General features: G+C 41.9%; 1 protein-coding gene across 1 annotated transcript in view; it reads left to right on the forward strand.

Moving 5' to 3' along the window:
- Window positions 1-15,571, forward strand: part of LOC147689397 (vomeronasal type-2 receptor 26-like) — a 514,386-nt gene that overhangs the window by 48,000 nt on the left and 450,815 nt on the right. The window lies entirely within an intron of this gene.

Consider the following 15,571-nt stretch of genomic DNA (forward strand, 5'->3'; position numbering starts at 1 on the left):
GCTTGTACGGCACCCCATACACGTACCTCACGAAAGTTTTATAATGTTTAAAACGATATATCTATGTATTTATTGTAAGTTTTAAAGGTAGACATTATCTGGGATAATCATAAAAATACTTTCAATAAGCGTATATTACTTTGAAAAGCAATTACGGAAATCGCGGCAGTACGTCGTACGTACTCGCATCGTTAGTGCACTGTAAACGCAGCGTAAGAGCTCCGTAAGAGCACCGTGAGAGTACGCACAGCCATGTACCTTTACAAGAAGAGATTTCATTGGTTCATAACACTTCCTTCTCCAACTGTTGAAAGACCCCTCCCATTTTGATTATTCTACTTGGACTTACTCAGGAGCAGCATCTATTCTGGGGAGCTGAAGTCCTTTAGAAGCATTATCTTCAAAATGGCTGGTCTTCCACAAAGTTCATCTGACCATTCCTTTGACGATAATGAATTTGTGAGTGAGCTTCATCAGAAAAAGAGGAAAGAAGCCTTTATCTGGAAGTTTTTTACTTTTCCAGAGGGCCAGAAAAAGGTGAATGCACCTAAAGTAACATGTAAAATCTGTGATGTTACACTGTCCAGAGGGGACCCATCAAAGAAGTACTCATTTGGTACTGCAAGCATGGACCGTCACGTCAAAACCTTGCATCCCATCAACTATGCAAGGGTGGCAACGCAAAGCTTGCAAGACAATCCTACACCTGCAGGGCTAGCACCTCAACTGCACCACCACCTCCTGCAAGCAGTTCACATGCCATCATTGTTCCTCAGTTTTCGGAGCTCACATTTCACTGCAAATACTGCAAAGAATTGCTTTGCTATGGTGAGCAATCTGTTGCCCTGATTGTGAAGAGGCAAGAGGAGAACCGTTGCCCTAAAACATTTTTTTTTAAACTTTTTTGTTCCTGTTCTACAGTTTTTTTGTTTAAAAAGTTCAATTTTTTGGGTTAAAAAAAACTTTTTGAAAAAGTAGAAAAAAATAGAAAAGACAAAAAAACAGTTATTTTCAGAACTACTTATACTGGTCAAAGAAAGAAATATATTTCTATGTTAGTGTCTAAAAGTTTGTCAGAATGAATGTGTAGTTCATAAATTAATGAATGAATACATTAGTAGTATATGGTGAATGTCAAAGCGCAGAACTATAAGGAAGTGGTACAGCATATATCTATAAGGGGTTTACCTATAGTATACTGTAGTACCTCCGAAGCACTTGAATGTAACATATGCATATAAATATGTTACAAGTCTATGCTTCAATTTGTACTACTGGTGAAACTGCCTGATTGAGTTTGTATGTGTTAGGGGCGTTTTTTTAAACCTCTTGTGCCTGTTTTACACAGCCGTTGCATAATTTTTGTGATGCAGCAGTGGTGCAAAACATGTGCCATAGTGTGTGGTATTTACAATGTGACGCATTTGGAAGGTGCATCACATTGTAAACCCCTGCGTCAGAAGGAGGCTCTCCTGTGCAGGTGGGGGTTGTTCAGGCGCAGGAACGCCTCCTAAAAGTGTCGAAGTGAAATCTATAAGATTTCATTCAGTCACTTTTGGGCTTATACTGTGTTATACAGTGAATATGTGTCTTTCTGAAAAATAAATATTTTTAAATGATAATTTTTTTATGTATTAATTATTATATTTCTTTTTATATTAATTTCTTACATTTTTATTAGAACTATTTATATTTATTTTATTGTATAAATTATATTTCAAATTCTTAATGTAAAATAATAACAAAACTAAATTCTTTATTTTTAATAAAAAAATGTTTTCAATATATTAAAATTAAATTAGTCATACGTCATGTACGGCGCCCTGTACACGCACCTCGCGAAAGTTTCTAATTGTTCAAAAACAGATATTTATGTATTTAATGTACATATTAAGGGAAGACAATATGTAGGATAATAATGAAATGAGTTTTTTTAACTTTTAATAAGCATATATTACTTTTGAAAGCAATTACACAAATCGGGGCTGTACGTCGTACGTAATCGCATCGTAAGAGCACCATAAGGGCAGGGTAAGAGCTCTGTAAGCGCACCATGAGTGTACGCAAAGCCATGTGACCATAAAAGGAGACTTTTGATTGGTTCATAATACTTCCTATTCCAACTGTTGAAAGACCCTTCCCATTTTAATCAGTTTACTTTGACTTTCAAAGGAGAAGGATCTGTTCTGTGGAGCTACAGTCAAAAGGAACCTGCACCATGGCTCAATTCTTGGAATCATCTTCTGAGCATTCATCAAAGGAAGGATTTGTTCCTGAGGAGCCTCAACCTAAAAGAAAAGAGGCTGTTATTTGGAAATGTTTTACCTTCCCTGAAGGTGAAAAAAAGTGAATGCTGCTAAGGTCACATGTAAATTATGTGACAGTATTTTGTCCAGGGGCGATTTGGTACTGCGAGCATGGTACGCCATGTAATAACTTTACATCCAAATAATTGGGCTAGAGCAGTAACCCAAAGATTGGAGGAGGAGAAGGGCTCTGCTGCTCCAAGTACATCAAATGCACCACCACCACCATCATCAACCACTATGATTGCAAATATCCAACCGGAATTTAAAGACCTTAAAATTCGTTGTACCTTTTGCAACGAACTTATAGCGTATGGAGAACAATCCATAGAAATGATTCTTCGGAAGAAGAGGAACCACAACTGCTCTACCTAATTAATTTTTTATTTTTACTTTTTTGTTCTTGGTGCACAGTTTTTTTGGTTTAAAAAGTTCCATTTATATGGTTAAAAAAAACTTTTTGAAAAAATAGAAAAAAACCCACAAAACTAAAAAGACAATAAAAACAGTTCTTTTCAGAACTGCCTTCACTGGTCAAAGAAAGAACTATATTTCTATGTTAGTGTCTAAAAGTTTGTCAGAATGAATGTGTACTTCATAAATGAATGAATGAATACATTAGTAGTGTACGGTGAATGTGAGAGTGCAGAACTATAAGGAAGTGCTACAGCATATATTTATAAGGTGTTTACCTATAGTATACTGTAGTACCTCCGAAGCACTTGAATGTAACATATGCATATAAATATGTCACAAGTCTATGCTACAATTTGCACTACTGGTGAAACTGTCTGGATGAGTTTGTATGTGTTAGGGGTGGATTTACAACCCCCTTGCACCTGTTTTACACAGGTTGCATCACTTTTGTGATGCAGCAGTGGTGCAAAACATGTGCCATGGTGTGTGGTATTTACAATGTGATGCATTTGGAAGGTGCGTCACATTGTAAACTCCTGCGTCAGAAGGAGGCTTTCCTGCGCAGGTGGGGGGTGTTCTGGCACAGGAACACCTCCTAAAAGTGACTAAGTGAAATCTATAAGATTTAATTCAGTCACTTTTGGGCTCATACTGCGTCAAAACCCTGCACCTGCTTGAAGCAGGTGTAAGGATTGACACAGCATTATGAGCATCGTGCCCAAAGAGCATTAGTTGAGCTGCATTGTGCTTCCAATACAAGTCAAGCAATGCGCCATCTTCACAGCACAGATACATCACATATCTGTGCCATTTTTGCCTCAAAGTGCACCACATTGTAAATACGGTGCATCCATGGTGGTGATGTCACAGTGCACAATAACTGGCATATCTCTGGGGATGGACCACTTATTGTACATCTATTAATTACTGTTTTAATGTAGTGAATGCCTTACTACACACTGATCAATGAGTCACTAGAAAACTATACCAAGAGTACCAGAGTGTATGGTGGAAGTGTAAAGATAGAAACTGCGGATTTCAACGTATAAAAGGCAAATTTGAAGGCGCATAGAACAGTGTATGCACAGTCTGTAGGGGTTTGAAGCACTCTATGCCTTAAGGCCCACTTTGCATCATGAGTACTTGGCTACTGACATAGCCCTCAATTATAAGATTTTGCCGTAGGAAATTGCAGCTGCCCTTCCTGCTGCGCTTCCCTATGGCAAAAGAAAAAGGTACCAATGCGCCATATCAAGTGGACAATCCTGACTCATTTTGCAAATTGATTTCCAATTTGCTGCATTATTTTTTTGCAAACATTACATCCAAAAATGAGATACAATAGAACAAGAAAGAGGCCCAAGGGGCTTGTAAATCTACCGAAGAGCGTATGCAGCACTCTATGTATACTGAATGGGGAATTATTAAGAAGGAGATATGAAGAGAGAGGGAGAATTAAGAGGTCACAGGAGGGAGTATAAAAAGAAGGGGACTATTTGGAGACAGAAGGAGACAATGAGAACAGAGGGGGACTAAGAGGACAGGAGGGACTATTAGAACAAGCAGCACTATGAGGAAAGACAAGTGAAAATAAGGTAAGAAGGGAAATATCAGAAGAGAAGGGACAAGGTGGTCTTCCGGCAGCTCAAGGCTTTTGTGGAATCATCGGGAGCACTCCATCTGGCGCAATCAGGCTTCAGATCCTCCTACAGTACAGAGACCGCTCTGGTGGAGATGTCGGAGGCTATCAGGAAATGTCTGGATGGGGGCGGCAGGGCTGCCCTCATCCTACTCGACCTCTCTGCTGCCTTCAAAACGGTGCCCCACCAGAGGCTCCTGGATAGATTGACGGTGGTGGGCATTTCCGGTGTGGCATGGCAATGGATAGCATCCTTCATGGACTCCTGCTCCTCGACGATCAGTTACTTGGGGACGGGGGTTCCTCAGGGATCGACCCTGAGCCCCTTCCTCTTTAATATCTACCTGACGCCACTTGTCCATCTGGCGAAGGAGATGGGAGCCAAGGTGGTTGCGTACGCTAACGATACGCAGCTGCTCTTCACCTGGAAGAATGCTATCCTGGACACCGATAGGGCCCAACGGTGCCTAGCCACGGTTTCCGCTGGCTGGCCAAGGCCTCCCTTAAATGCAACGAGGACAAATTGGAGATTCTTCTCCATGGAAAATTCCCGGAGGATTTTAGGTCCTGTGTGTGGCCTCCGGGCTTTCCCCGCCCAGTGTCCAAATCAAGCCCTTCTAAGAATCTGGGTATTTGGTTCGGGGAGGATCTCAGCTTCTCGGACCACATAAAGAAGCTGACAGGCGTCTGTATTGGGACCTTCAAAATGCTTAGGAAATTCTTCCCCCTGCTCCCCAGGGCAGCAAAAGAAATGGTTACCCGCGCCATGATTGTGTCTAGATTAGACTATGCAAATGCTTTGTTCGTTGGGCTTCCTGCCTACCTGCTGCATAAGCTACAAATTATTCAAAATGCGGCAGCTAGGCTTCTCTTTAATGCCCCTACGCGCATTAGTGCGCTTCCACTCCTGCGGGAGTTGCATTAGCTTCCGGTGGCCCAGAGGGTTCAGTTCAAAGCTTTGATGCTGGCTAATGGAACACTGCACTGATTGGGCTCCGCGTATATTCAGAAACGCTTTGCATTCTACGTGCCTAACCGGCATCAGCGTTCAGCGGCACAACGCAGAAAGGTTGTTCCTCGCTTCCGCAGAATCCGAATGGGAGGCAAATTCATTTCGGTTAAAGCGGCGGAGGCTTGGAACCTACTGCTTGTGGGTCTACGACACATTTCTGAGTTCATGACCTTCAAGAAGCAGCTCAAAATACACATGTTTAATTCGGTGATCTAACTTTCTTTTCCCTCATTTTGCTCTTTTTTTCCGCGCCAGGGCACTCTAGAGAAACAGTGCACGTTACAAAAACCATTATAACATAGCATAACACTATAAGCAGAGAGAGGTAGGCTGTGAGAGAGACCGCAAAGATTATGGAAAAAGTGCTAGTATAATTCCTTAATTTACACAGACGCTAAGTGTGATTCTAGACAAAAAAATTTAAAAGCATACATTTTACCAAAACACATTTACAACACTAAAACGTTGAAGTGACTGCACCCATTCTATGTATATAACCACTACATTTCAGTGGAAAATCCTGACTCATTTTGCAAATAGATTTCCAATTTGCTGCATTATTTTTTTTCCCAACATTACATCCAACAATGAGATTCAATACAACAAGTAAGAGGCCCAAGAGGCTTGTAAATCTGTTCAAGAGTGTATGCAGCAGTCTATGTATACTGACTGGGGAATTATTAAGAGGGAGATATGATGAGAGAGGGAGAATTAAGAGGTCAGAGGAGAGACTATAAAAAGAAGGGGACTATTAGGAGACAGAAAGAGACAATGAGGACAGAGGGGGACTAAGAGGACAGGTGGGAGTATGAGAAGAAGTGGCACTATGAGAAAAGATAAGTGAAAATAAGGAAATAAGGGAAATATCAGAAGAGAGGGGACACTATAAGAAGAAAAAAGGTAGGCTGTGAGAGAGACAGCAGAGATTATGGAAAAAGGTGCAAGTATAATTCATTTGAGTGGACAATCCTGACTCATTTTGCAAATAGATTTCCAATTTGCTGCATTATTTTTTTACTAACATTACATCCAAAAATGAAATACAATAGAACAAGAAATAGGCCCAAGGGGCTTGTAAATCTTCCCAAGAGTGTATGCAGCAGTCTATGTATACTGACTGGGGAATTATTAAGAAGGAGATATGAAGAGAGAGGGAGAATTAAGAGGTCACAGGAGGGAGTATGAAAAGAAGGGGACTATTAGGAGACAGAAAGAGACAATGAGGACAGAGTGGGACTAAGAGGACAGGAGGGACTATTAGAACAAGCAGCACTATGAGAAAAGACAAGTGAAAATAAGGAAAGAAGGGAAATATCAGAAGAGAGAGCACACTATAAGCAGAGAGAAGTAGACTGTGAGAGAGACAGCAGAGATTACGGAAAAAGGTGCAAGTATAATTCCTTAATTTACACAGACGCTCAGTGTGATTCTAGAAAAAATAATTTAAAAGCATACATTTTACCAAAACACATTTACCACACTAAAACGTTGAAGTGACTGAACATGTTTCATGTATATAACCACTACATTTCAGTGGACAATCCTGACTCGTTTTGCAAATTGATTTCCAATTTGCTGCATTATTTATTTGCCAACATTACATCCAAAAATGAGATACAATAGAACAAGAAAGAGGCCCAAGGGGCTTGTAAATCTTCCCAAGAGTGTATGCAGCACTCTATGTATACTGACTGGGGAATTATTAAGAAGGAGATATGAAGAGAGAGGGAGAATTAAGAGGTCACTGGAGGGAGTATAAAAAGAAGGGGACTATTAGGAGACATAAAGAGACAATGAGGGCAGAGGAAGAATAAGTATACAGGAGAGAGTATGAAAAGAAGCGGCACTACGAGAAAAGACAAGTGAAAATAAGGAAAGAAGGGAAATATAAGAAGAGAGGGGACACTATAAGCAGAGAGAGGTAGACTGTGAGAGAGACAGCAGAGATTATGGAAAACGGTGCAAGTATAATTTCTTAATTTACACAGATGCTCATTGTGATTCTAGACAAAATAAATTAAAAACATACTGTTAGAAATATAAATGCTCAATGACCAGGACACCATTAGAAGCAAGTCCGTTTATTAACCATCCACTCTCTTCACTGGAGAGTGCTTCAACGTTCCATTGCAAGCTTTAGGGCAGGGGATACCAACTGGGTTGAGGGGAAGGGGAGGACGGGGCGTACCATTTGGGAGGTAAAAGTTACAACACATCTCCCTTCCATAGGGGTGACACGGAACAATGGAAAGGACCCACGGAGGTGGGACAGTTAAAGTATAATGTCACATTCGACAGAAACTTGAATGCAGAACATTATTCATGCACATTTACAATTTTATCAAAGCTCCACCATTGACCATTCTTAAGTTGCACCACATTCTTAAGTACTTTAGCAATTTTACAGGGCATGTAGTATTTGCTTTGGGTGGCTCCCACTTGGGTGTTTTTCCTGGCTTGTACCCTGTCACCTACCTTCCACTGGGAATCCTTCACCCCATGTTTAGCATCATACCACCGCTTGTAATTGTCTTGGTGGAGTTGGACCTTTTCTGCCATGGTCTCCTGATCCACTACTCTGGGCTCACCACCACTCAACCAACTGGGATTCAACTTGGTGCAGGGTTCTGTTCCACGCAATGCTACAAAGGGTGAAATGCCTGTGACCTTATTAGGGGAGGTGTGGTATGCCCACAGACACCTTCTAAGGGACCCTTCAATATTGTGTCCATTGGTGGCAGCTAACTGGATATGTTCCTTTATGATTCTGTTTGCCTGCTCGACTAAACCATTGGCTTTAGGGCAATACAAAGCTGTGGTCTCATGTTTGATGTCCAATCCCTTGAGAAATGCACGCATTTCTTCTGAGCTAAACTGCACTCCATTATCTGTCACCAAAGTCACTGGAATGCCTTCTTCGACAAACACTCCATTCAAGAACTCGATCACCGACCTTGTGGTGACAGTGTGGACAAACTTCTGCTTGATCCAATGGATTGTGTAATCAATAAGAACCAGCATGAATTTCTTCCTTTCGCCTAATTCCTGAATTGGTCCAATAATGTCCATGGCCAACTTGCTCCATGGTTTGGTTGGCACTTTTACTGGACATAATGGTGCCTTCTGCACCGCCTTAGATATGTTGCTTTTTGCACATGCCACACAATACTTAACGGCTTGTTCAGTCGTGGCGTCCATCCTTGGGGACCAGAAACTGGATCTGACTCTGGCTTTGCTAAGGCTTCGCCCTAAGTGGCCTTCATGTGCCAAGTCGATGACCTTCTTCCTGAGGCTTTTAGGTGGAACTACTCTATGATTGCGATTAATTCTGCCTTTTATGAAACTTAATTAATTTCTCACTTCCCAATACCCTTCTAAGCCAGCTTCAAGTTCATTCTTCTTGCTCGGCCATCCTTTACCCATGTATTCTTTCAGGGCGTTTATCTCCTTGTCCTCTTTCATCTCTTCCTCCCATTCCTTTTCCGTGATCGCAGGCATCTCCGTCATTAGTATAGGACTGTCTAGGACTTCTTCTGTTTCTCCCACTTCAGGTAACGGGGACCTTGACAGGAAATCCGCGATTTTATTCTCCTTTCCTGGCACATATTCCACGTTGAAGTTATAAAGCTCCAACCCCAGGATCCATCTGCTGATGCGAGGTGTACAATTCTCTAGACCCTTCACGGAGAAGATGAAGGTAAGGGGTTTATGATCCGTACGGATGGAGAACCTTAAACCTCACAAGAAAAACTTGAAATGTCTAACGGCCCAGAAACGGGCCAAAGCTTCCCTTTCAATTACGGAATAGTTCCGTTCAGGGTTTGTGAGGCTCCGGTATGCAAATGCAATGATCTTCTCCTCTTTACCATCTTTCTGTATCAGGGTCGCTCCCAGGCCCTTGTTGGAAGCATCTGTGGCCAGGATGGTTTTCTTTGATGCATCAAATGTACCTGATGCCGGGGAGGTTATTAATTCCTCTTTCAGAGACTTAACCGCAGCATCATGCTCCTTGTTCCATAAGAACTCCCTGTTTTTCTTCATTAACTCCCTCATGGGCTCACACTTGGCAGCGAAATCGTCCACGTATTTGGACATATACTCTAAAAGTCCCAAGAAGGACTTTAGTTCTTCTTTGTTCTTGGGGCTGGGTGCTTCCTTCACTGCCTGGATTAAACTGCCCTTCGGTCTGAACCCGTCTTCTGTAATCTTGTTGCCTAAATACTCAACTTCCTTCACTTTTATTTTTCATTTTTCTTTCTTCACAGTCAGACCGGCCTCCGTGAGTCTGCTGAACACCTGCCTTACGACCCATCATGTTCTTCCTCCGTTTGTCCGTAGACTAGGATGTCATCCTGGAAACACATGGTGAGTTCCACTCCTTCCAATATCTTCTGCATGTCTTTCTGGAATATGGCAGCTGCGGACGCCAGGCCAAAAGGCATCCGTTTAAACATGTATGCCCCGAATGGGGGTGATGAACGCCATGAGGGGTCTCGATTCTGGATGGAGTTCAATTTGGTGAAATGCCATGGACAGGTCAATCACGCTGAAGTATCTAGCAGGGCCCATGGTGCTCAGCATTTCATTGATTATGGGCAAGGGATGTCTTTCCACCCATATATTGTCGTTCAGACTGTGCAAGTCCACACAAAGACGAATTCCTTCCCCGCTGGCTTTGGCTGCGATAACAATCGGAGCCAACCACTCTGAGCAGGTTATTGGTTGAATTAAATCTAATTCACAAAGCTTGCGCAATTCCTCTTCTAACGGTATTTTCAACTTGTGTGGCACTGGGCGTAGTTTATGTACGACTGGCCTAGCATTATACTTCAATTTGATTCTGTGTTAGAACTTGTGTAGACATCCCAGCTCTTCTTTGAATAGCTGTCCAAACTCATCGCAAATGTTATCACTTCCCCGGGACCTGTCTGTGAGCAAAACTTGTTCAGTACTATTGGGATCTAGGATAATACCCAGCTCTTTTTGGTGGACCCATCCCAGTAAATTGGATCCTGATTCCACTACATACACTGTTCCATACGTTTCCCTGTCCTAAAAGCGTTTTTGTACATTTTTCATGCCTACCAATGGTATTTTCCCCTTGTTATACCCTGTGGGAGAAATGTCAGGCATTTTCAACTGTTTTACATTACAATTTTCCATGGACACAAAGTCATCTTTGTTCAGTAACGTGTACGGAGAGCATGAGTCTGCGTATATTTCTATACATTGGTCATCGAGGAAGACATCACATTTGGGGTAAATCGAGTTTACAGTACTATCTATGTCCTTTACTTGCAAAATTATCTTCTCGCTTCTTTGTTCTATACACTTTACTTCCCTGCCTGCACTCTTCTCCATACTCCTACCTTCATTTCTTGTGTGCTGTTCACCATCTCTGCACACGCTCGCGAAATGCCCTCTCCTATTACATTTTTTACATGTGACAAACCTGGCAGGGCACTGGTAAAAAGTCACAAAATGGTTATTGCTGCCACACCTGTAACATTTAGGACCCTTCTCCTTAGGCTCTCCTCTCACACTGTAATTTTCTTTAGACCTAATCTTGCACACCTCGTTACAATCCTCTTCGTCTTTTACAGAAGCTACTTCCTCCCCATTTGTTTTCATCTCTTTAATGCATCTTGCCGTATGTTCTACTGACTTGGCAATTTCAATAGCTTCTCCTAACCCTCGGTTTTTTGCTAGCAACTTCTCCTGGATACGTGGGTTATTGGTGCATCTCACAAGTTGGTCCCTTATGAGGGAATCAATTAAGCTACCAAACTCACATAGCTGTGTCAGGCCCCACAATGCAGCAATGAAATTTTGCACAGACTCTTGCTTACCTTGACATCTTTTGAAAAAACTTATGACGTTCCAACACTACATTTATCCTGTCCCCAAAATGTTTCTCTAACTTCCCCATAGTTTTCTCATACACATCAACATCAGTATTATTCGCTCCCTCCTGTTCTAACATGGGTAGAGACTCGTAAACCTTGCGCCCTTGCCTACCCAAATTGTGTAACAATATGTGTTTTTTCCTTTCTGCCTTGTATTTTTCTCCTCCAACAGCTATTAAATATGATTCAAATAATTTCACCCACTCCTTCCAACTGATTTCCGGTACGCCTATCTCATTCAAAAAGGGTGGGGGTTGGCTCATGCTTGCTGCTGCCATGGTTACACCAACTAACAAGGGAAAAGATAATATAACCTAGGTATTACTCCACCACCACCACCGGACTATGGATTTCCAGGAGTGAACCCCCCGTGAGTGTATAACTTCCCCCTGCAGATATTATGTATAGAGTCTAGTTATAACTACTAAAAGGTCACAGTCCGGTTTATGGTGGAGGTCTACTGTTTGTCCCTCCAGTTCCACACAGCCCGTAGGATGAACTCACTCACCACCTCAACCTGGGGCTTGTGTCCATAAACCCCTGAATCCTCTGTTCGCCTTCGATGGAATGAGTGGAAACAATTCGAAATTGCCTGCAAAGCAGCCTCACAGGGCAGCAGGCACGGCAATCACTGTCACCAGAAGGGCTTATTATTATTTTTTTTCCCAAGACCTTCGGCCCTTAGCAGCTGGTGCGCCGGGAGCGTCCTGGATATCTGGCCTAGTCAGGATGCCCTTGGACGCCCTGACAGGAAATCCGATCTTCCACACAAAGGCTCGGGGCGAACACCGATCCGCGGAAGGAACCGGCTCACCCAGCTCCTCTCGAGCGAGTCGACCTCTGCAGACCTCTGTCAACCACTCTTCGCTTCGCCGACGACGCGTGGCCTCACCAGCGCCTCATACCTTGCTCAGATGATCGCAGGCACACAGAGTTATTTGGATTCAGCACGGCTCCTCACCACTGCATGCCTGGGCTCCGCTGTCACACTAGGCGCCGCACACTCTCCCGGTCAGAGGCCAAGATTCGTCAAAGGATCAGGTGCGATTTCTTTATTGATGATTAACTTAACTAAAATTTGAGGCGCGGTAAGGTAGTCTGGTGTACGTTATACTCCCCTTCACAACGTGGGCATTATTTACACACAGGCTCGTAATCCTCTATGCGCGTCTAGCCCGGTACCACAATCAGCCTCATCCACGCAATTTTACGATTTCCACAGAGGCGGGGAGATTTAGCAAGGGTTCTTACGCACCATCAGTGTCTCGCAGGAACCCCGCAGATAGTAGGTTGGCTCTCACACTCCTGACCTTTTCTCTTTGGCAGTCCTTCCAACCACTTCTTTCCGAATAATTAGTAGACTCTTAGCCAATAAGGCATAAGTACCACCAGTGGCTGACCTTATACGGAGAGTTCTCCTTCCTTCTTCGATTCTTCCCACACAAGTTATTTCCTTCTCCTCTTGTGTGTGTGTGGAGAGAGCAGTCAAAGGGGAGATGGTTAACTACTGCCCCCTGCGCAGTTCCGTCGCCAGTGTTAGAAATATAAAATGCTCAATGACCAGGACACCTATAGAAGCAAGTCCATTTATTAACCATCCACTCTCCTCACTGGAGAGTGCTTCAACATTCCATTGCAAGCTTCAGGGCAGGGGATACCAACTGGGTAGAGGGGAAAGGGAGGATGGGGCGTACCATTTGGGAGGTAAAAGTTACAACACATACATTTTACCAAAACACATTTACCACACAAAAACCTTGAAGTGACTGAACACATTCTATGTATATAACCACTACATTTCAGTGGAGAATCCTAACTCATTTTGCAAATACATTTCCAATTTGCTGCATAATTTTTTTGCCAACATTACATCCAAAAATGAGAAACAATAGAGCAAGAAAGAGGCCTAGGGGCTTGTAAATCTGCCAAAGAGTGTATGCAGCAGTCTATGTATAATGACTGGGGAATTATTAGGAGGGAGATGTGATGAGAGAAAGAGGATTAAGAGGTCAGAGGAGAGACTATAAAAAGAAGGGGGACACTTAGGAGACAGAAGGAGACAATGAGGACAGAGGGGGACTAAAAGGACAGGAGAGAGTATGAGAAAAAGTGGCACTATGAGAAAAGACAAGTGAAAATAAGGAAAGAAGGGAAATATTAGAAGAGAGAGCACACTATAAGCAGAGAGAGGTAGACTGTGAGAGAGACAGCAGAGAATATGGAAAATGGTGCAAGTATAATTCCTTAATTTACACAGACGCTCATTGTGATTCTAGACAAAATAAATTAAAAACATACATTTTACCAAAACGCATTTACCACACTAAAACCTTGAAGTGACTGAACACATTCTTTGTATATAACCACTACATTTCATTGGAGAATCCTGACTCAGTTTGCAAGTACATTTCCAATTTGCTGCATTATTTTTTTGCCAACATTACATCCAAAAATGAGAGACAATAGAACAAGAAAGAGGCCCAAGGCGCTTGTAAATCTGCCAAAGAGCGTATGCAGCAGACTATGTATACTGACTGGGGTATTATTAAGAGGGAGATATGATGAGCGAAAGAGGATTAAGAGCTCAGAGGAGAGACTATAAAGAGAAGTGGGACACTTAGGAAACAGAAGGAGACAATGAGGACAGAGGGGGACTAAAAGGACAGGAGAGAGGATGAGAAAAAGTGGCACTATGAGAAGAGACAAGTGAAAATAAGGAAATAAGGGAGATATCAGAAGAGAGAGCACACTATAAGCAGAGAGAGGTAGACTGGGAGAGAGACAGTAGAGATTATGGAAAAAGGTGCAAGTATAATTCCTTAATTTACACAGACGCTCAGTGTGATTCTAGACAAAATAATTTAAAAGCATACATTTTACCAAAACACATTTACCACACTAAAACGTTTAAGTGACTGAACACATTCTATGTGTATAACCACTATATTTCAGTGGACAATCCTGACTAATTTTTCAAATACATTTCCAATTTGCTGCATTATTTTTTTTGCCAACATTAAATCCAAATATGAGACACAATAGAACAAGAAAGAGGCCCAAGGGGCTTGTGTATCTGCCCAAGAGTGTATGCAGCAGTCTATGTATACTGACAGGGCAATTATCAAGAGGGAGACATGATGAGAGAAAGAGGATTAGGAGGTCAGAGGAGAGACTATAAGAAGAAGGAGGACAATTAGGAGACAGAAGGAGACAATGAGGACAGAGTGGGACTAAGAGGACAGGAGAGAGAATGAGAAGAAGTGGCACTATGAGAAAAGACAAGTGAACATAAGGAAAGAAGGGAAATATCAGAAGAGAGGGGACACTATAAGCAGAGAGAGGTAGACTGTGAGAGAGACAGCAGAGATTACGGAAAAAGGTGCAAGTATAATTCCTTAAGTTACACAGACGCACATTGTGATTCTAGACAAAATAAATTAAAAACATACATTTTACCAAAACACATTTACCACACTAAAACCTTGAAGTGACTGAACACATTCTATGTATATAACAACTACATTTCAGTGGACAATCCTGACTCATTTTGCAAATAGATTTCCAATTTGCTGCATTATTTTTTTGTCAACATTACATCCAAAAATGAGATATATTAGAACAAGAAAGAGGCACAACGGGCTTTTAAATCTGCCCAAGAGTGTGGTCAGCACTCTATGTATACTGACTGGGGAATTATTAACCTCTTGGCTGCTAATGACAAGGGTAACTCGTCATGGACTTTCCATTGATTTCAATGGAAATTATATGATAAGAATAATAATGCCTTAGCAGTAAAGGGGTTAAGAATGAGTTATGAAGAGAGAGGGAGAAGTAAGAGGTCACAGGAGGGGGCATAAAAAAGGGGATTATTAGGAAACAGAAGGTAACAATGAGGACAGAGGGGGACTAAGAGGACAGGAGAGAGTATGAGAAGAAGTGGCACTATGAGAAAAGACAAGTGAAAAGAAGGAAAGAAGGGAAACATCAGAAGAGAGGGGACACTATAAGCAGAAAGAGGTAGAATGTGAGAGAGACAGCAGCGATTATGGAAAAAGGTGCAAGTATAATTCCTTAATTTACACAGACGCTCAGTATGATTCTAGACAAAATAATTTAAAAGCATACATTTTACCAAAACACATTTACCACAATAAAATGTTGAAGTGACAGAACAAATTCTATTAATATAACCACTACATTTCAGTGGACAATCCTGACTCATTTTGAAAATAGATTTCCAATTTGCTGCATTATTTTTTTGCCAACATTACAATAAAAAATGAGACTCAAT

This window comes from Lissotriton vulgaris, chromosome 10, assembly GCF_964263255.1.
Source record: "Lissotriton vulgaris chromosome 10, aLisVul1.2, whole genome shotgun sequence".
NCBI classification, from domain to species: domain Eukaryota; kingdom Metazoa; phylum Chordata; class Amphibia; order Caudata; family Salamandridae; genus Lissotriton; species Lissotriton vulgaris.